The following is a 21,342-nucleotide window of genomic DNA, read 5'->3' on the forward strand; positions in this document are numbered from 1 at the left end:
TAGAATTGGAAAAGACAGAAATGACTCTGTAGTCTAATTTATATCTGGGGGAAAAGCCCTTCTTCAACATACCCAATAAGCAGTTATCCAATCTCTGTTTGAAGATATTCAATAATGGGGATCCCACTACCCTTCCCAAGGAAACTCGTTTCACATATATGCTTATAATTATTAGGGAATTTTCCCTTATGTCAAAACTAAATTTGCCTCTTTGAAACTTCCATTCTCAGTAGCCAATGACAACAGGCCTAATCTACCAAATGAAAGCTCTTAAAATACTTGAGGTAACTATCACATTTTCCCCTAAATCTTTTCTTCTCCATGCTGAATATTCCCTGGTTGAGCATAACAGATATTGTGTAGTAGAAGTGAAAAGATTTGGCAATTCTTGAATGATTAAGTGAGGAAGAGCTAGAAGTACCAAGATGTGGACCTGAATGCCAAGCAAGAGGGGATGCTCTTGACAGAAATATGGAAGCTTGAAAGAGAGATGGTTGGGGGGAAGAGAGGAGTGTTAGTGAAAGATAATGACTTCACTGTTGGAACATTTTAAGCTTGAGAAGCCCACAGGATATATACACTTCAACAGCTAATAAGCAGTTGGAGATGAATAATTAAGGTTTAGAAGAGAATTAAGACTGGAAACACACATATGCATATTATGCATATAGATGTGACCTGTATAAAGATGATAATTGAACTCCTAAAAGCTGATGAATTACTAAATGAGAGAAAAACTTCAAGGAATATCAAAGCCCAAGCTTCATGTTCAAAGAAAAAACACCACAAGCATCTAGGAATAAAGACAGCAAGTTCCAAGGAATCACATACATGATCACACAAGATTTGGCAGCAATTACATAAAAAAAAAAAAGACAATCTTTTAAGATGAAAAGCAAAAGGCAAAAGAAAAAGTCTTATAAAAATAACTTATAAAAATTAATAGGTAGCAAAGTGAATGTAAAAAAAAAAGGTAAAAAATATAAATGTAAAAAAAAAGAGAGAAGTTATTTAAGTGCCCATTTTGAGAAAACCATATTATATTTTGAGAAAACCATAATTTTGCACAGAATCTTTAAAACTCTAACAAAAGGAGATGAGAAAAATCTAGAAACAAATCTATCTTTAAGAACTGTGAAAGGACTAAATGATAATCAAGTATTTACAGTTCTAGAAGAAGAAAGAACTCTCTGTTCCTTGAAAACTTACAAGAGTAGAAAGGCCAGCTAGATGATGTTGTACGTAGATAGAACACCAGTCCTGAAGTCAGGAGGACTTGAGTTCAAATTTAACCTTATACACTTAGTACTTACTAGCTGTGTGACTCTGGGCAACTTACTTAACCCCAATAGCCTCAGAAAAAAAAAGAAAGAAAGAAAAAGAGAAGGAACTAAAATAAACTGATATACTTAACAGAGTTTAAAGACGCTTTCCTTCAACAAAGTAAAGAAAAAGGAGGAATAAAGAAATTCATTAGAGAAGAAATGAGGAAAAAGGAACTTAACAATAGGACTGCAGCAGAATCATAATATATTAACAGTGAGGACTACTAGGCTTATATCCCAAGGAAATACTAAAGAAGGGAAAGGGACCTGTATGTGCCAAAATGTTTGTGGCAGCCCTTTTCATAGTGGCTAGAAGCTGGAAGATGAATGGATGTCCATCAACTGGAGAATGGTTGGGTAAATTATGGTATATGAATGTTATGGAATATTATTGTTCTGTAAGAAATGACCAGCAGGAGAAATACAGAGAGGCTTGGAGAGACTTACATCAACTGATGCTAAGTGAAACGAGCAGAACCAGAAGATCATTATACACTTCAACAATGATACTGTACGAGGATGTATGCTGATGGAAATGGATATCTTCAACATAGAGAAGAGCTAATCCAATTCCAATTGATTAATGATAGACAGAATCAGCTACATCCAGAAAAGGAACACTGGGAAATGAGTGTAAACTATTATTTTTACCTTCTGAATCCAATTCTTCCTGTGCAACAAAAAATTTGGTTCTACACACATATATTGTATCTAGAATATACTGTAATATATTTAACATGTATAAGACTGCCTGCCATCTGTGGGAGGGGGTTGGGGGAGGAAGGGAAAAAATCTGAATAGAAGTAAGTGCAAGGGATAATGTTGTAAAAAATTAGCCCTGCATATGTACTGTCAAAAAAAAGTTATAATTATAAAATAAAAAAAAATTAAATTTAAAAAAAAAACAGTGAGGCAAGTATGAACTGTACTTACAGAATCAGGAGAAAATTAGTTGAATAATAAGTTGAATACACACATATATGCTTACATGTAATGGAGATATCAATATTATTAAAAGAGACATGTAATATGATAAAGAAGAGGAAAGTGAAAACCAAATTAAGTTCATGTAACAAAGGGCAAGACCTAGCAACTTAAATCTGAACTATGTGAAGAGAGAAATGACAAAGTATAAGGTTACAACATCTCAATTACAATAATAGAATAACATTAATCTTATTGTCTAATTTTTGTCACCTTATTCTATGTAAAAGAAATTGACTAGAAGAAAAAAAAGCAAACACAATCAATTAAGATACAAATAAAAAAAATAAAGAGTTATAATTTACAACTATGACAAACGAAATGAAATTTTTACCTAACCAAGGGACAAAGATGAGAATAAAAGATAAGATGAAACAATTTTGATTACATAAAATTAAAACTTCTGAACAAGAAAAATAAATGCAGTTAGAATCAAGAGGGAAACAATTTTGAAAAAATTCACAACAGATTTCCCTGATAAAGAGAAATTTAAGATATATAAATCAACGATACAAATATATATGAAGAATCATTCCTTTATAGTCAAATGGTCAAAGGACATGAACAGGCATTTTTGGCTCTCCAAAAAAGAAGAGTAAGCTATCAACAATCCTATGAAAAAGTGTACCATGTTATTAAATACTAAAAGAAATCAAAATAAAAACTCTGGACTTCAACTTCACTGATCAAAATGACAAAGAAGAAAATAGAAATTTTCAGATGGGTAATGCAAAGGCAAACACATCTGTGCACTACTGAAATAGTTGTGAATTTGGTTTAACCATGCTAGAAAACAACTTGTATTATATCAAAATGTCACTATACTTTTTGCAGTCTTTGACTTAATGGTTCTACTAATGGGTATGTACCCCAAAAAGTGAGAGACAGAAAGGATTTATATAAGAAACAGTAATATGTGTTGCTAAAAAGGACTGGAGACAAAATAGGTGCCCATCAATTGGGTAATGGCTAAACAAATCATGGTATGAACAAATCACAAAATGCAATTTTGTTGTACCACTAGGAAATGAATATAAAAGATTCAGAGAAATATAGAAAGATTTGTATCAACTGATGCAGAATGAAGTGATCTGAAAGATCTGTAAACTCTGAAGTAGCAACCAATCATAATCAGTAAGTCAAGAAGCATTTATTAAGTGCTTACTGCTACATGTCAGGCACTAGGCTAAGAAATAAGAATACCAAAAAAAAAAAGCAAAACTCCATTTTTGCTTTTGTATTAATGGGAAAAATAGTGTGTCCCTGAATACATAAATATAAGATATATACAGTGTAAAGGAAAGATAATTTCAGGAGGAAGGCACTAACAGTGAGAGTAAGGATGTGAGAGAGGCTTCCTACAGAGGAAATTTGAGGGGGATCTTGAGGGAAGCCAGGGAAACTAAAATTCTGAAATGAGAGGGCAGAACATATCAGGCATGTGGTATAAGGCAGGACAATGGCACAGTTAGGAGATGGAATGTTCACTAGTTATTAAAAGAGAGGACTTTTACTTGGGGAAGGTGGGCTGGTGGATAGTGATTTATAGTAGCCTATAACCATTTAATAAGTACTAGAAAAAGACCACACATGAAGTACTTTAAAAGCTGCATAAAAGGAAAGAGGAGAAGGTGAAGAAAAGCTCAAAATATCAATCAGTTACAAACTAGGTTTAAACAAGTATTTAAAAAAGAAAACACTATGCAACAGAAATTCATAGTCGTTTTCTCTGGTCTTTGTGTTTTAAGATCACTGGATCATAGACAAAGGATGTAATTTGTTAATTGTGAATTTACAATTTAAAAAAAATATGGCTGTTTCTCTAATTCCTTGTACTCATAAATAGGATTAATAAAAATTCTAACTAATTTTATCTTCATTATGTCCATTACACTTTACCTCTTCCTCCTCATCCAGAAATGAACTGCCATATTTTCTTTTAAAAAATATATTAATAAAAAAATATACTTGTTACATCACCAAAATTGCTCCAAGTACTCTTCCCTTTTCCTTTCTCAGAAAGTCACCTCATATACCAAAATATTTTTAAAAGGAAAAAAATAAGGAAAAGAAGGGGAGAAGAAATTAGTAAAAACTAACACATCAAAACAGTCTGAAAATGCATGCAGTGTTCCCATCCATGGATCTCCCACTTGGGCAAAGAAGATGATTAAGATGTCCATACCTCTTCTTTTGGATTATACTTGTTTTTTCTAAATTTGCCAATCTGATTTTGAGATTTGTTGCTGATGTTTCCATTTACAACATAGTCATTGTGAATATTGTTTTTTTGGTTCTGCTTATATAATGCTACATAATATTATTTTAGTATTCTCTACAGTCATATTACTTTTATAGCTTAGTAATACATTAATGCACCACAATTTGTTTAGCCATTCCCAAATGATAGGTTTCTTTATTTCTAGTTCTTTACTACCACAAAAAGTGTGGCTATAAACACGGTGGTCTATATAGAAACTTTTTCTCTGTCATTGACCTTCTTAGGATATAAACCGAATAGTGCAATCTTTGGTAAAGGATATAGACATTTTAGTCAATTCATCTATTTATTTCTTAACTGCTTTCCAAAAAGGTTGTACTGATGCACAGTTCCACTAATAATGCAATACGCCTATCTTCCCATAAATCCTGTGACATTATTCCAATCTTTTGCCATCTTGTCACTTTCAGGGTGTTAGGTAAAAGCTCAAAGCTGTTTTGATTTGCATTTCTCTTATCCTTAGTGACTTGGAATATTCTTTCAAATAGTTGTTAATAGTTTTTAGTTCTTTAGAGAAATATTTGTATATATCTTTTGATGAATTACCTATCAGGAAATTGCTTTTGGTCTTTACATATACTTATATATGTGTGTATGTAAATATGTATATATATATATATATATAATATATATAAAATTAAAATTTGACTATTAAGCCTTTATCCAAAAAAAATCTGATACAAAACAAATTCTCTCCATTTTGTCATTCTTACCTTAGATATGAGTTTTTAAATTTTTAATTTTGTAAAAATTTAATAATACTTAATTTTTCAATTATCTATAAAAGATAGTTTTCAACATTCATTTTTCTAAGATTGAGTTCTGATTTTTTTGTCTTCCTCCCACCCTTACATTCCCCATCCTCAAGACAAAAAACAATCTTATTTAAGTTATACATGTACAATCATTTTAAACATATTTCTATATTAGTCATATTGTGAAAGAAAAACCAAGATAAAGAAAAATCAACCCAAAAAAAGGTGAAAATAGCATGCTTCATTTCACATTCAGTTTTCATAGTTCTCTCTCTGGATGGAGATTGCACTTGCCATTCCAAGTCTATTGGAGTTGTCTTAAATCAATGTATTGCTGAGAAGAGCTAAATCTATAATGTTGCTCATCACAAAATCTTGTTACTGTATACAATGCTTTCCTGGTTCTTCTCATCATTTGTTATAGAAAAATAATATTCCATTTCATTCACACCCTGTAACTTATTCAGCCATTCCAACTGATGGGCATCCACAGAGTTTCCAATTTCTTGCCACTACAAAAAAGGGCTGATACAAACATTTTTGTACATGTAGGTTCTTTTCTGTTAGGATTACTAGGTGAGAACTCAGGTTGTCTGGACAGTGACAAGGTGAGAATTCAGGTTGTCTGGACAATTACAAGGTGAGAACTCAGGTTGACTTGATAGAAGGAGCAAGCTCATTGGCTTAAGTGGTTCTTCCCAGAAGCCCTTGCATTATCCCACGCCCATTCTCTGGGAGGATAAAAGACACAATATTGGGCCTGGAGAGCAGATCGGCCTGGAGAAGGATAAGAGCTGGAGGAGATTCAGAGCCAGGATTCAAGAAGGAGACTCTGCATTGCATCAGGCTTGACGGGACTCTCTGCAGGAAGGGAAGTCACTTCTCTGGACAAGAGTTAACAGCAACTGCCTGGAGACAACGGTTCACTACAGGAAGAAGAATCTGTCTGAAAGATTTGAGTAGACACAGCAGATCTCTTCCCAGAGAGCGATCCGGCAGCTTCTAGAGACGACAGCTCGCTACACTTTTCCCTTTTTTATGATCTTTTTTGGTATATAGATCCAGTAGAGAGAGACACTGCTGCATCAAAGGGTCTGCACAATTTTATAGCTCTTTAGGCGTAGTTCCAAATAGCTCCCCAGAATGGCTGGATCCATTCACAGTTCCACCAATAATGCATTAGTGTTGCAGTTTGCCCACATTCCCTCAACATTTATCATTATCCTTTCTTGCCATCTTAGCCAATCTGAGAGGTATAAAGTGGTATCTCAGATTTGTTTTAATTTGCATATCTTTAGCCAATAGTGTGTTAGAGCATTTTTTCATGTGATTATAAATGGCTTTAATTTCTTCATCTAAAAATTGTCTGTTCATATCCTTTGACCAAATAATTTTCATTTTATAGATGAAATTTTTAAATTTCTTAAATCAAAGCTATCAGTTCTATCTTTTGTAATTGCCTCTATTTTTTGTTTAGATAAGAATACATGTACTACTCACAGCTATAAAAGTGATCTGCTTCTCTTCCATTTAAAAAATGTAATACAGGGGCAGCTAGGTGGCGCAGTGGATAGAGCACCAGCCCTGAATTCAGGAGGACTTGAGTTCAAATTTGATCTCAGACACTTAACACTTCCTAGCTGTGTGACCCTGGGCAAGTCACTTAACCCCAGCCACAGAAAAAGAAAAAAAATAATGTAGTACAGCATTTTGAAAGTAAAATAAGCATTTTGAATTTATTTTAAATATGGTTTAAGATGTTAATCTAAGACTTAATTTCTACCAGACTTTTCCAATTTTGCCAGTAGTTTTTATCAAAAGGGAATTCTTTCCAAAGTACTCTACATATATTTACAACCCTTAAGGTAGGTGCTTTATATTCATTTTACAGATGAGAATATACAGAGAGACTCAGAAAAATTAAGTGATTTACACAGTCATATTTCAGATTGAGAGATGTTATATAGGTTAAATACAATTGGATATTAATGGTACCTAAAGTTTAAATGAGCAAAAAAGAAAATTTGTAAATATTAAATTGGTCTCAAATAAAATGGTGGTAAGGAAATCTGAAGAGATATTTGAAATCAGTCTAAAATTGAAAAAAAAATCCTATTTTTATGAGTATGGAAGAACAAAAACTTATGCTGATCAGTGTTATCAAATATTTCATTAAAATGTGTAATAGTAGGAGAAGCCCTATACAGAAATTAGCTACATGGTATCATTGGAAAAGTTGCAAAAGCATCTCCTTGATCTGCTTGCCAAACCCCTTAAATTTTTCATTATTTCTTCCTTAAAGGAATCTAGAAACTGACATGTTTTAACTGAATGAAAATATTATAATTCCTAGTTAGAGTATTATATCAGAAATCCAATATAAAAACACACATTGGCATTAATATGGGATATTTAACAAAAAGCAGAAGTCAGTACAAATAGAAAGGACAAATAACATGTGTGTAGAACATATAAGTTAGATTGGACTACTTTTTCAGAATCTGGAGGGATGCAAAGATAGGTCCCAAAGTAGGCATGGGATGGCAAAGAAGTCATTGAGGAAAATGGATAGAAATGAGGTTCTCAACAATTAAAAAATGAATGACGAACTTAAAAAATTAGGCAGAAGTGCATTGTCAAATCTACCTATTATATAAATTTTGCTCAAGCCAGACCTACTTAATAAAAACAGATATGCATAATGATTTGAACACAGAACTAGAGAATGTGCCATATTAGTTACTACATATTATGTCAAGATTATATGTAGTGGAAGTTAGCTAGCAAATGTAGATTGATAAGTAAATATTTTTTGCATCAAGGAATATTTTAAGAAATAAAAACTACATGACACAATGGAACACTTACATAAATGATCATGGTAGGCATTCTGAAATTTGATCACAGACAGCCTCTAGAGCTCTCAACTAATCCTTCAATTTGGGTTGCTGGAAAAATGACTAAACAGAAAAATATAAAGAACTATTATTATAAGGTTAGATGGGCTTAATCTGAAACCTAAAAGAATGATTCCAAAACATCTACAAAGCAAAGCCTCAAAGAAAAACATATCTTGTCCATAAAAATCAATTAGAATTCCTAGGGAAAAAAGTAAGTCAGTTTTTAAAAAAAAAAGGCATTCTAAATGCAATGACAGTTTTAAGGGAGAAAACTGGAAAAGAAATGAGATATACAGACAGCTAAATGGTACAGCAGAGAACATGCTGGGCCTAGAGTCAGGAAGACTCATCTTCATGAATTCAAATCCAAGCTCATTTGTATGACCCCTGGGCAAGTTACTTAACCTTGTTTGTCTCAGGTCCTCATCTATAAAATTAAGAGGACTAGGGGAGAAGGAGGATAAGAAGAAAGAGGAGGAAAAAGAGAAGGGAAAAAAGGTGGAGGAGGAAGAGGAAGAAGAACCAACAAAAACAACCTTATCCAACAGAAAACAGAATTTAAAGACTGTAAAAATACAAAAAAAATTAAAATAAAATCAAAAGATTGAGAAAAATAGAAGAAAATGTGGGTTACATAATATCAAAAACAATTGATATGGAAAAGAGATCAAGGAGAGAATTTTAAAATCACTGGACTGCTTTACTGCCATGACCTTAAACAGAAATTGGATATCATATTTCAAGAAGTCTTGAAAGACAACTAATCGTGCAGATCTCTTAGAATGAAATTAAAATGAACCCACTAATTACTTCCTTAAACTTCCTTTCCTTTCCTTTCCCTCCCCTTTATTCTTCTCATTTTACCCTTGTTTTGATTCTTTAAAAATCATCAAAACATAACAAAAAGTCATTCTATCTTATTTGACTCTATCTTTAGTTACTGTATACAATGTTTTCTGGTTCTGCTTACTTTAACTCAGCATTACTTCATGTTAAGTTTTTCCAGGCTCTTCTGAAATCAGCCTGCGCATCATTTGTTATAGAAAAATAACATTCCATTTCATTCATACACTATAATTTATTCAGCCATTCCAACTGATGGGCATCCATTCTCACGGAATGTTTGTATCATATTTTTTAATGTTGAAAATGTAATTTTAATAAATAATTATTTATCTTATATAGGAGCACAATAAAATACACCACATTCTAAAGAAACTCCAGTTGATATGATTAAGAGTGGGGAAAATTCATTTGGACAAAGGTTCCACATGTAAGTTATTTAAATAATGTAAATGGAACATCATTAATAAAGTCTTACTCTTTCTTTCTTAAATTCCCCTTCAGAATTCCTCTCTTCTGAACTTGTTTATTTTGTTTATAACTAATCACTGCTTAGAGAAGAGAAGAAATGAGAGGACAGGAGAGAAAAGGGGAGGAAGAAGAGGAGAGGGATGGTGAAAGAAAAACTGAAGTTGTTTACATCAATTGGTTGATAATTATGGATTGAGTGAACTTCAAAAGAGGTAAGGTTACTACTAAGTAATGGTGATACATAGAGGGAGAAACTGGAAGTGGCATTGGGGAGCAAAGAAAAGTGTAACTCCTTCTACCACAATCAGTGAGTAGAAGAGAATGAGTAAAAATGCAGAGAACTAAATACCTAGCACACGCTTTTTCTAAACCCTCTTCCATATTAAGGGAGGGGTGGGCAACAAAGACATGAAAAAGTATAAGAGAACAGGATGTAAGGACATACACAAAATCAAGAAGTTTTTGTACAAACAAATCTGATTGCAATTAAAATTTGAAAGGAAAATAGTTACAGTGGGGGGGGGGGATAAAGGGAGAAGCAAATTTCTCAGGTAAATATTTCATGTCAAAGATATACAGGAACCTATTCAAATTTATAAGAGCTGTTTTCTGGAAACTGAATGGATGCCCATCAATTGGAGAATGGCTAAATAAATTATGGTATATGAATACTATTTGTTCTGTAAGAAACGACCATCAGAATGATTTCAGAGGCTTGGAGAGACCTACATGAATTGATGTTAAGTGAAATGAGCAGAACCAGGAGAAATTATACACGGCAACAACAAGACTATATGACAATCATTTCTAATGGATGTGGCCCTCTTCAACATTGACATGATTCAAACCAGTTCCACTTGTGCAGTGAGGAAGAGAGCCATCTACACCCAGAAAGAGAACCATGGAAAGAGTTATTTGCTTTTATTTTGTTTTCTTCTTCCGTTTTTCTTTTTTTTCCTTCTTGATCTGATCTTTCTTATGCAACAAGATAACTGTATAAATGTGTACATATATATATTGGATCTAACATGTATTTCAACATATTTAACATTTATTGGACTATCTGCCAGCTAGGGGAGGAGTTGGGAGGAAGGAGGGGAAAATTTGAAACAAAAGGTTATGCAAGGGTCAATGTTGGAAAAATTACTCATGCATATGTTTTGTAAATAAAAAGCTTTAATTTAAAAAAAAAAAAAGCTGTTTTCCAATCAATAAAACAAAAGACCATTTAGTTTAGATAGCAATTAGTGTATAGATGTAACTATACAGACCCTGTTGTCTACCCTCCATTGAAGACCTCTTTATTCTCATCTTCCTTCCCCGTAACTTCCTATTCTAAAGTTACCCAGCCCTTTGACTACAGTCTCTGAAATACCTATTTGATCTTAAACCTTTTTCATTTCTTGTTTCTTACATTTTGTACTAAAACCTATATTCTTCCTCCTAATGACACAGCTTCCCTGTCTACACTGTCTCACTGGTTGCATTTTTACTCAATTCTCTTCCATTCTTTGCTTGTGATAGAAGGAGTTGCAATTTTCCTTGCTCTCCAATGTCACTTCCATTTTCTCCCTCAATCACCATCACATAGTAGTAATCTTATCTCCTTTGAGGTTCATTCAATCCATAATTATCAACCAATTAAAAATTCTGTTAGCTGTTATCTGTTGTCTACTAATCTACAGGACACTTTCCTTCATTCTGTAGCTGGCTCATTCTTTTTCTCCTCTGCAACTCCTGTCCTCAGATGAGTATACTTCAACATACATTTTCTAATACACCTTAATTTTACGGTTCCTCAACTTACTCACTTCACAAAACTTACTTCCTGATCCCAACTCACTTACATATACAAATATTTATATACTTGATATCACTATAACCCATGAGTGTTCCACTTTTACATTCATGAATTTTGAAAAATTCCTTTACCTACAAATAATCTCTAATTATATATATATTTCTAAACCCCATGTTTCATTTTCACTAGAACTTCAAATCCCTCTTCTCCTTATTTCTTTCTCAGGCACTTTTCTCTTTTCACTGGCAACACTCTCTTATTTAAGGCAGGTACAGTTCATAGTGGATAGGCCAGGAGTCAGGAAAATCTGAATTTAAATCTGGCCTCAGTCAGCTATTGGTTGTATGACTGTGGACAACTCATTTAACCTTTTTCTGTCTCAGTTTTCAACGTAAAATGAGGACTACAGTACACAATTCCCAAAGTTGTTGTGAAGAACAAAAGAAATAATATCTGTAAAGTGCTTAGCACAGTCCCTGGCACACAGTACATGTTTTAATAAATGTATAGTCTTTCCCTCTCTTTATCTTATGAATCATTCAATTCTCCATGATTTTCTTCCTTTGAATATCTTGCCCTGCCAAATTTCAACCTTGAATCTGCTACTTTCACTTCTACTCACATGCTGTTAAACAAAGTGAAAATCATAAAATTGTGCTGAGTCCATTACAAATTTGTTACATAACTTCATTTGTACCCTCACAAAGCAATCTTTTTATGCTTAACTGAGTTACTAGCTCACTCACCAGTGCTGATTTTTCCAAAGCAGAACTCCAGAGAATTAAGAAAACACTGAGAAGAAAAGAAATGGAGATAGCTATTATAGACCGTATTCTCAAATCTAGACACAAAAGACAAGAGAGACAAGAAGTGATAGCTAGGGAAGATGAATGGAAGAAATTGAGGGTTTTTAAAAGTTTCTTTTTCTTAATAGTATTTTATTTTTCCAAATAAATGCAGAAGTTTTTAATATTCACCTTTGCAAAATCTTGTATTCCAAATTTTTCTCTCTCTTCCCTTCTCTCCCTCAAGACAGCAAGCAATCTGATAAAGGTTAAACATATCTAACTCTTCTAAACATATATCCATATTCATCATGCTGCGCAAGAAAGATCATATCAAAAGGGGGAAAAAACCAAGCAAACAAACAACAACAAGAAAAAACTACTCTTGGGCTTCCCTATGATCATTTCCTCCCTATCCTACCCCTTAACTGCCATGAAATCTTCTATTTGATTTTTTTTTTTTTTTTTTTTTTGCTTTTTTCTGCTAAGGCAATTGGAGTTAAGTGATTTTGCCCACGGTCACACAGCTAGGAAGTGTTAAATATCTGAGACCAAATTTGAACTTGGGTCCTCCTGAGTTCAGGGTTGGTGCTCTATCTACTGTGCCATCTAGCTGCCCCTCCTGTTTGGTTCTATGTCCTCCCACTTTTCTAGGTGTCAGATGCCCTCAGAAGCTCTGATTTTCCTTCTCCTGAATCAAGATACATGGTCTTGCTAAGCACCAAATATCTGCAGATTATAAACACAGTAAGGATCCTAAGTTCATTTATAGATTTTCTTTCTTCTATGGGAGCATTTGTCAGGGGAACTCCTTCCCATCACTGAAATAAGATTTCTCCCTTTCTTTCCACCATTTCAATCCCTTTCTTTGCTTTCTCACCTATTCCTCTGTAAAGCTTCTACAAGAGTTATTTTTTCCTTAATTATTCTCATCTATCTTTTTCTTCTTCTCTCTTCTTTTATATGGTCTCTCATCCTGCCATTTAATCCCACAAAAAACAGATTCTTTATACTAGATGGAATGTTGTTAGGTTTAGTTCATATTGTTTCTCCCTCATTGGTTACTATATCTATTTATCTTTCCTGTTTACTAGTTATCTGGAGTGTTTGATAAGCAAATAATTTGTTCAAGTCTGGTTTTCTTTGTGGAAATATTTTAAACAACTCTTTTGTTGAACATTGATCTCTTCCAAGAATAGTTAGATTCAGATTTACAAGGTATGTTATGTTGCCTTAGATGCCATTTTGAGTTCCTTTGTATTTTTTTTGGAACACATTAATCCATTCCTTCTTGTGGTCTCTGGCAGGTTCAGAATAGTCCTATATTATTAAAATTTTCTTTATTAGATAGTTTCTCCTTATCACTTGCAGAATTTGTGGTTTGCCAGTAAAATTTTAATACATTGTATGTTTTAGAAATGACAATATAGTTGTTGCTTTTTAATTTCTGGAACTATTTTAGAAAAGTGAATCAGTTATACTATTCGACCAAGTGCTACCAGTTTGAACATATTGCAAAAAGGGAAAGATGTTTCTAAAAATTATTTATATCAGTACTTTCTGTAAGAGCAAAAAACTAGAAACAAAGTAGATGCCCACAGGGATTAGGGAGTAACCGAAAAAAATAGTATAAGAATATAAGTACTGACATATATAAATATTGTTAGAAAATGATAAAAATGAATTACAAGAAACCTGAGAATTATATGAATTGATGCAGAAAAAGCCAAGCAAAACCAAGAAAACTTAAATAATGACCAAAATAATATAAAGGAAAATAATTTTAAAAGCTATCAGAACTATGATTAATGTGGTAACTAATCATGGCTCTAGAGCAGGGGTCAGCAAACTATTGCTTTTGGACCAAATATGGCCCATCTGTTTTTGCGAGGTCTGAGGTAAGAACAGTTTTTACATTTTTTAAAAAAAAGTTGTATTTGAAAATTGTATTTTTATAATGTAAAACCCATTCTTAGTTCATGAGGCACACAAACAGGCAGCTGACCAGATGTGGTAATGCCAGAGTATGTGTACCCCTGCTCTAGAAGAATGTTTCTAAAGTATCACTTATCTAAAGTATAAAGAGGGTCACCTCTTTATGGGAACCTATTCATGGGAAAGGAGGTATAGCTGTCAGATACAGCCAGCATGTTCATTTGTTTTGCTCAACTACACTTTGTTAAAAAGGAAGATTCTTTTGGTAGGCATGTATATAGGGCTTTTTTTAAAGAGTATTTTTAAAAGAAAGTAAATATTTTATTTATAATAATTTTCTAAGACTTCTTTAAGAATTTCAGATTTATTCCCAAAGAAACATTCCTATTCCTAACATAATTACAATCATATTTAAGAATTAAGAATTTAATTGATAAGTATCTTGATTAGTCTCTAGCATCCTACTAGCATTCAACAATGTTTCCATCTCTTTTGGTGTTCCAACACTTGGGAATTAAACATTTAACTAGTCATATCAACATATCATATTTTCACACATTTAACATAAATCACTATAATGAAAAAAATAAGAGTTGGAAAAGGTCTTAGAAATTCTTTATTAATTTTTAAAATTATATTTTAATTTAAATTATATTTTAAAGGCAAAAGTGTAGCCTTTTAAAATATGATACATCACAATTCTATTGGACGTGGCTCTCTTCAACAATGAGATGAACCAAATCAGTTCCAATAGTGCAGTAATGAATTGAACCAGCTACACCCTGCGAAAGAACTCGGGGAGATGACTATGAACCACTTCATAGAATTCCCAATCCCTCTATTTTTGTCTGTCTCCATTTCTGATTTCCTTCATAGACTAATTGTATACTATTTCAAAGTCCGATTCTTTATTTTTTTTTCTGATTCTTTATGTACAGCAAAATAACTGTATGGACATGTATACATATATAGTATTTAACATACGTTAACCTATTTAACATGTATTGGTCAACCTGCCATCAGAAGAAGGGGTGGGGAGAAGGAGGGGAAAAGTTGGAACAAAAGGTTTTGTAATTGTCAATGCTGAAAAATTACCCATGCATATAATAAAAAAAGAAAGAAAGGAAAAAAAATCATACATCAAAAAATGTCTGTAGACTAGACATTCTAATTTCATTAGAACTTTTTGAAAAATAATTTAACTATTTCTGCAATTCAAAATATCATATAAGTAATTAATGATAAATGTCCAAATTTGATACCACATGGAATCTCATCTTAGGGGTCTGGATGGGAAGAAGAACAACTCAGAGCAGTAGAGGTATAAAACAGGAGTTTTAGTAAGTCTAGAAATGCAAGGATAAATATAATGAGGATCAAAGGAATAACAAATCAAGTCACAAAAGCAGGGCCCAGAAAAGCCTGCTGTATGTCAAGATACTGTTTTATGTGTTAGAGATAATAAGGAAAATTAAAAAACAATATTGACCTCAAGAAACCTAAGATAATAATTAAGAAATATGTCTCTCTATATATGATTTAAAGAGGGAGAGAACAGGGAAATCAAAAAAAGGTTTCCCATAGAAGGTGGCTAATCTGAGCTTTGAAAGAAGTTAGGCTATTCTAAGAGGCAGATGTGAGGAAGGAATACATTTCAAGCAGAAGGGAATGGCATGCTGAGTTTGAGAAAGCAAGTAGGTCAATTTGGGTAGACCTCAGTATGTGAAGGTGAGTAATGAGCTATAAATATGAAAAGGTAAAGTAAAACCCAATTGAAAATGACCTTAAATGCCATGCTTATGAGTATGAATTTTCTTTTAAAAGGCAACAGGAGAAACTAAAGATTCTTGAGTAGTATACAGACACTGGAAAAAATACAAAACACACTTGCATTTTAGGAAGATTATTTAGACAGTTTTTGAAGGAAAGGAAAGATCCAGATAAGTTTAGCAATGGTTACAACAGAGAGAGTCTGAAAATTAGGAGAAGATTCAAGCTGACTGAAAGAACAAGCTCTTAAAGGATAGGAAGAGGAGGAGCTAGTTGGTGTAGTGTATAGAGCACCAATCCTGAAGTCAAGAGGACCTGAGTTTAAATCTGACCTCAGACACTTAATGCTTCCTAGCTGTGTGACCCTAGGAAAGTCACTTAACCACAATTGCTTCACCAAAACAACAACTACAACCTAGAATTTCTTTCTCTCATCTTTCACATTTGACATTTTATCTCCATTCAAGAGTCACCATCCTAATTCAGTCCCTTATCACTTTTCAGCTGAAATATTATCAAATCTAATTATATTCTCTGCCTCAAGTCTCCCCACATTCCCATCAATTCTCCGCAAAACTGCAAAACTCATTTTCTCAAAGGTCTGAGTATGTCATATCACCTAATACTCAAATTCTGATAGCTTTCTATTACCTCTAGGGTCAAATGTAAATTTTTGTTTGGCTTAGATCAAAGAATATATGAGGTTCCTACTCCGTGCCAATCACTATGCTGAGTGCTAAATATATACATATTTATATATATATATATATATACATATTTATATACATATATATATATATATATAAAATAAATGAAGTAATATCTACTTGAAAGGAGTTGTAGTCAACTGGGGAACAATAAAGGAATACATAAATATATGCAGAATAAATACATTAATAATAATAAATAGTTATTAAATTCAACATAATTTGAATAGAGTTCCTATTATCTGAGAAAAACAGGAAAGGTTTTATATAAAAGATGATGCTCAAGTTGCACCTTAAATAAAAGAGATTCCATGAGGTAAAGATAAAAAGCATGGGGAAAAGTCAGTGCAAAAGCAAAGCAATGGGTAAGTGTTCTGTATTCTATATGAGGTTAACGAGAAAATGCCAGTCTTGTTAGAAAGAATAAGACAAGAATGAAAATAATGTACAATGAAGCTGGAAAGACAGGTTAGGCATGGCTGTAAAGAGCTTTTGAAGTTAAACAAATTACTTTATATTTCATACTATAGGGAACAAGAAGCTACAGGAGTTAATTGAGTAAATGAATGACATGGTTGGATCTGGGCTTAAAGAAAAACATTTTGACAGTGATGAGAAGGACAGGTTCAAATAGGGTGGATACTTGAAGACAAGTAAGAGGCTGTTGTGATTTTCTAAGCCAGTAGTGGTGGTGGCCACAACTAATGAGGTAGTTCTATAAGTAGAGAAAAGGGGTCAAATGAAAGAAATCTATGAAGGTATAAATAATATAATTTGACAACTGATCAGTTATAAATGATCAGGGAGATTGAGGGGTGATGGAATAAGAATCTGGCAGTCACTGGCATAAGATGAAAATTAAATTCATTAGAGCTGATGAAGTTACCAAAAGAGTGGAAAGAGAGAAGTGTAGGAAATCTAGAAAACATTCACAGTTATAGAATGTGTTCTGGATAATGACCTGACCAAAGAGACTGAAGAGTGGGTTGGACAGGTAGGAGTAGTACAAGGCAATAGGAATGTGAGCAAAACTGAGATTAGAGAAAGGTGTTTATTGATCTTGTAATCTGCTAGAGAAAGAAGGAGATAGGAACAAGGATACATGTACAGGAATTGGTACTGGCAAGAGGAATTACCTCCTTGTTGAAGATTGAGGGAGAGGGGAGAGTGGAAGATGATGTCAACAAATTCTGAGATGAAGAGAATGGGAAATGAGTAAGTTCAAATCAAATAGCTTATTTAGCATTTAAAAGCTCTGTACAATATGGCTTTTTCCTAAATATATTTCCAGTATTTTTACACATTATTCCCCTCCATATCTACTTGCTATTCCTATCACCCAATCCTTCTCTCTTTTCTCAGTGCATTTTGTGCTGGTGTCCCTCTTTTTCATATACTCTTTATTCACTTAAGAGTCGTAGGAACCCTGGCTTCCTATAAGACTCAGTTCAAAGGCTACTTCCTGAAGGAGTTCCTCCCAGCTGCTAGTACCATCTATTCAGTATTTATCTTGTATTTTTAGATTTATGTGTATATTGTTTCTCCCTTGAGAATATAAGCACCATGATGGCAGGAACTGTTTTTTTTTTTCTTTTTTTTTTTCTTTCTATCCCTAGGGCTCAGAAGAATGTTTAGAACATACTGTTAATAATTATTGACCGATGGATTGTTCTTTCTTCTGAGTATAAACAACTCTGGGCTCTAAAATTTGAATGACTAGAAATAAATCAAAGGCCTTACTAAATAAAACAGAGGCAGAAACATTAGGCTTATCCTTCAATTAATATGTTGTTGCGCAGGCTTAATTTGGACTTTAATCTATAACTATTAGTAAGCCCCCAAACTCCAGAAATCCACAGTGTGGAACTTAGAAATAGGATAAAATACAATAAATGAGTCTATGCAATGTAATATAGCAGTGAACATTAATAGGCTTTGAACTTTTATTTTTACTTTTTTCAGAATGACCAATCAGGGATGGAGATAATCATGATTTCTAACTAAACAGCATTCTCCAACAATTCTATTCATAGGCCACCTCTAAGCTCCTAATTTTTTAACCATCAGTTTTTTTTAGCAGCACCAGATGAGAACAAGGCATTAATGCAAAATTTCAGCTAGTAATACAATTAGAAATATTTTTTGTTTGGTTATTTGGAAATCTTCACACTTTTATTCTTATTTCAACAAATATTAGGATGATCTGGCAAATACACAAAAAAATGACAAATAAAATCAATTACCGAAAAGCAGAGTCACAGTAGTAAATGTCAGTTGGTTGTGACCAGACTTAAATCCTTAGTTTGCTTAGCACTGGTCAAATCAAATATCTAAAAAGGAAAAGCAAAATACTATGAACACAATTATGAAGTGAAAACAAAATAATACAAAGAAATTGATAGAATTTTTTTCTTTTTACAATGTTCATTAGAAATGTAAAACTGAAAATCATCACAACTAATCTTGCTTAGTAGCTATTTATATTTATTAGTTTTAATTTTAAAAGTAATAATGCTATTTTAGCTACTTTCTATAAATCCCCAAAAGTACTTGTCGTTTTTATTCCCTTTTACTTTTTCCTCATATAACTGAAGTTAGTATACATATATATCATTTTTCTAGTTGTTTTTTCATTTTTTATTACATCATAAAGATTTTCCAGATTTGTTTTCCTGCTTATAGAAATTGTATTTAAAAATTCAGTTACATTAATGTACCATTGTTTAATCTTGTCCTTATTGCTGAACATTTAGGTTACTTCCAGTTTTCTCCCTCACCTAATAAAAAATCACAATAATAGTATTTATATAGAGTTATTAAGTGCTAAGCACTATAGTAAGCACTTTATAATTATTATCTCACTTGGGAGGGGTGTTGAGGAAATTGAAGCAGACAAAGATTAAGTGACTTACTAGTATGTGTCTGTGACTGGATTTGAACTTAAGACTTTCTGATTCCAGGCCCTAGCATTCTATATAGATTCTGTGCCCCTATTTCTACCTAAATATATGTCATACAAATATCAAAATCAAACTACCAACATTATAAAATATGTAGACAAATAAATTTTTAAAGTTTTTTTATATGAAATCCCATGGCAAAAAATTCCTAAATGGAATAGTTAAGAAAGTTTTCCTCAACATAACTAAAACTACATTAGAGTCAACAAAATATGAAATGTAGAAACATTAGAAGCATTTCCACTAAGAATAAGTAAAAAAGGTCCTACATATTCTTACCACTTTTATTTAATTTTAGAATGACCAGTTTTAGAAATACCAGGCCTTATAATAAAATAAAAAAATATATTAGAGGACTTTATATTGAAAAAATTTTAAATCAAAATATTATGTTCTTATAACATAAGAATGTCTTTGAATACTTAAGGAAAAGTTAAATAAGTGATAGGGAGCAATAGACAATAAAACTATAATCAAGGGGAAGCTCAATTTATTCCCTGTAAAATCTAGAAAAATTTAACCAAAAATGAAATAAAGGGCCTGAATAGAGTTTTTTAAAAGTTAAGTATAATATGTCTCTGGAGAATATTGAATAGGAATAGGAAGGAGCATATTTGTTTCTCAAATATGTATGGCACTGTCACAAAAATTAACCATATATTTAGGACATAAAATCTTGCAAACAAATGTAGAAGTAGAAATATTAAATGCAGTTTTAAAAATTATAATATAAAGATTAAAAATTAAATGGTGACTATGTAATTTAATCCTAACGAAGGATACATCAAAGAACAAATAACAAAAACTACTTCATTAAAGATATTGGTAATAAAAGAGGCAACTACCAAAATTATAGAGCTATAGCCAAAGCAGTTTTTAAGGAAAATATGTATCTCTAAAAAATTTCATCAATAAGAGAGAAAGAACAGATCAACTAAAAAGGGCATGCTACTTAAAAACTAGAAAAATCAATAAATTAAAAACTCCAATTAAACACCAATCCTTAAAACAAAAGATTAACAAAACTGAAAGCAAAAAAAAAAAAAAAGAGAATGAATAAATAAAACTAAGTTATTAGAGGAAAGAGGAGCTAAGGGAATATAGATAAGCCATGAGATAATTCAATTTAAAAGAAAAAAAAAAAAGAAGAAGAAAACCAAATTGCCAATTCCAAAAATGAAAAAAGGATAATTCACAGTCAATAAAGAAGGAAGAAAAAATAAATCATTGGGAGTAAATTTGCCAACCTATATGCCAATTAAATTGACAATCTAAATGAAAGAGATTAATATTTATAAAGTTATTAAAATTATAAAACTATATAAAAGAACACAAACATCCACTTAAATAATTCTATCTTAAGAAAAAGAAATTGAAAAAGATGTAAGTGAACTCCCAAAATAAAAAATCCCAAGACTGAATGGATTTACAAGCAAATTCTAACAAATATTTAAAGAACAATTAATTCTAGTAATAGATAAACTGTTAGAAAAAAATAACAAAAGAATTCCTGACAAATTCCTTTTATGATACAAATAGGATTTTGATAATTAAACCATCATCAAAACAGAGGAGGGAAAAACCAAAAAACTATAGGCCAATATCCCTAATGAATACTGATGCAAAAGAGTTTAAATAAATCTTTAGCAAGCAAATAAAATATCAGCATCATTAAAGATTAAATACTATTACCAGGCTGAAGTTATGCCATGAATTTAGGGCTGGTATTAGAAAAACTGTACACATGATGGAAATATTAATAACAAAACCAAAAAATAATATGATCATAGCAATCAATGTAGGAAAAGTTTTTTGAAAAGATACA

General features: G+C 32.2%; 1 protein-coding gene and 1 long non-coding RNA gene across 10 annotated transcripts in view; one reads left to right on the forward strand and one right to left on the reverse strand.

Annotated features, from left to right (window-relative positions):
* Positions 1-21,342, reverse strand: part of ANKRD12 (ankyrin repeat domain 12) — a 168,677-nt gene that overhangs the window by 122,581 nt on the left and 24,754 nt on the right. For 3 of the 9 annotated variants that reach the window (XM_074275060.1, XM_074275117.1, XM_074275069.1), the window contains exon 2: positions 18,801-18,887. The exons of 2 other annotated variants lie outside the window; for them this stretch is intronic. The gene's annotated coding sequence lies outside the window, so the exon portion shown is untranslated. Of the gene's footprint in view, positions 1-8,213; positions 8,306-12,106; positions 12,153-18,800; positions 18,888-21,342 lie in introns of all 9 variants that reach the window. 4 more of the 9 variants (XM_074275108.1, XM_074275074.1, XM_074275082.1 and 1 more) reach the window with 3 other exon arrangements.
* The window catches only part of LOC141546961 (uncharacterized), a 37,742-nt gene that overhangs the window by 14,777 nt on the left and 1,623 nt on the right, over positions 1-21,342 (forward strand). The window lies entirely within an intron of this gene.

The sequence above is a fragment of the Sminthopsis crassicaudata genome, chromosome 1 (assembly GCF_048593235.1).
Source record: "Sminthopsis crassicaudata isolate SCR6 chromosome 1, ASM4859323v1, whole genome shotgun sequence".
In the NCBI taxonomy this organism is placed as follows: domain Eukaryota; kingdom Metazoa; phylum Chordata; class Mammalia; order Dasyuromorphia; family Dasyuridae; genus Sminthopsis; species Sminthopsis crassicaudata.